Genomic DNA, 1,858 nt, shown 5'->3' with positions numbered 1-1,858 from the left:
GGCTAAAAAGCTACCATCCTCAAGTTAAAATGCTTTTTTCCCCCCTTATAAACACAGACGTTTGCTTCATTTCTTGACGAATTTATGATGTGCATTCCATGCTTTATTACACCATAAAGACTGATATGCTACAGCTCGAAATATGCGTGGCTGAGGAAGTCGCAAATTGCCGAAGGTATTATTGAGTGGTAATCTGCTCTAGGTCCTGCTTGGATAGAGATTTTCCAAAAAATGTGGACATGTAAAACTCCAAACGAATCCTCAGGCAATGGAGAACTGCAGAATCCAACAGTAATTCCATTGTTTGGTTTTTGAGTGCAGTTTTCCATGGAAATGTTAAAAGGTAAACCAGTGAAACAGTGGAAGCTGTCTGTTGTAACATTGAAAATATTCATTTAACAGTTTTTTTTTTTTCAAGAAATCGATATCCACATTTATTTGTTAAACCTTGGAAATGGAAATCAATTTCTATACCTACTTTTTCTTTTCTCAAGCAAGGGAAAATTAGATAATGGATATCCATGGTTATAGATTTTTTTTTTTTTTTCCTGAAGTTTTCATTGTTCCCAAACGGGCAAGGTGTTCCAAGTAGTTTGGAGTCTTAGACGCATCTTTTGGTGCTAAACATGAAAGATATGTTATTGGTATAAAAAAATATCTTTATAGAAGCATAAGATATACCCCAAAGTGACTACTTCCAATATCTTGGGTTGATAATTCATGAACATGGAGATGTTGAGAAGGATGTTGTTCATTGATGGAGTTGGGTGGATGATGTGGAGATGCGCCTTTGGAGTTTTGTGATCGCCAAATATCAATCAAACAGAAGTGAATATTTTATAGGACAACTATAAGACCAACCATGCTTAATGGGATAGAATGTTGTGCAGTCAAGGAACACACATTCATAGAATAAATGTACTTAAGTGAGGATGTTGAGATGGCTGAGTGGCAAGAGGAGGGCCAATCCTTCAAAAAAAAAAAAAAAAAAACAACAACAACAACATCAACAACAAGGGAGAGTTAGAAATGAACACATTCGAGGTAACTCGTGAGTAATCCAGATACGTAATAAGATGAGGGAAAGTAGACTTGGATGGTTGGTTTCACCATTTGTATTGAAGAATAAGAACTCTGGTTAAAAGTATTGAATTGTTTGAAAGTTAAAGGCTATAGAAGGGAAAGGGGAAGGTCCAAAAGAATGTGGTTGGAGGTAGTAAGAATAGATTTGATTGCCAATGGTTCAATTAAAGTATGTTCCTTGAAGAGTGGAATGCAGAACAGGATTTGTGTAGCTGACCCCAATTAGTTGGGATAAGGCGAAGACGACAAGGACAGCAATGATGAAGATGAAGGTGCGAGGCGCGGACTGTGGATTGGTGGATGACTGGCCTATCGTAGAAGGGTGAATTTTTCTGTAGCTTGGATGCATTTGGACAGCTGAATTGGGTTTGCTCTGAATATTTCCCAAGATGCATCTATCAACAAGGAACTAACAACAATCACATGCAATCAGACACACAAGGGGGTGTTGGATAGTTTGTCATCATCAAACTAATATTCGGATTCACTTGGAGATGTGTGCAGATGATTCACAAGTCTTTACAACTATTTATTCGTCAACCATTGAAGGATGAAATTGATTTTAAGGTGTACAGATTTTGCTTATAACCCCCAAATGCTTGATTTCTCTTTACCATGTTGAATCACGTGCATGAACCCCCTCTCCAATTTGGGAACACTGAATTATTTGGAAATGAAAATGCTTTCTTTGTAATCCCTTTTTTTTTTTTTTTTTGTGAGAAAAAAGTAATAGAATTGTTTTCACCTTCCAATGTTTTATTAGAAAAACATGAAT

Source organism: Magnolia sinica, chromosome 1, assembly GCF_029962835.1.
Source record: "Magnolia sinica isolate HGM2019 chromosome 1, MsV1, whole genome shotgun sequence".
NCBI classification, from domain to species: Eukaryota; Viridiplantae; Streptophyta; class Magnoliopsida; order Magnoliales; family Magnoliaceae; genus Magnolia; species Magnolia sinica.
This window is presented reverse-complemented; position numbering follows the sequence as displayed.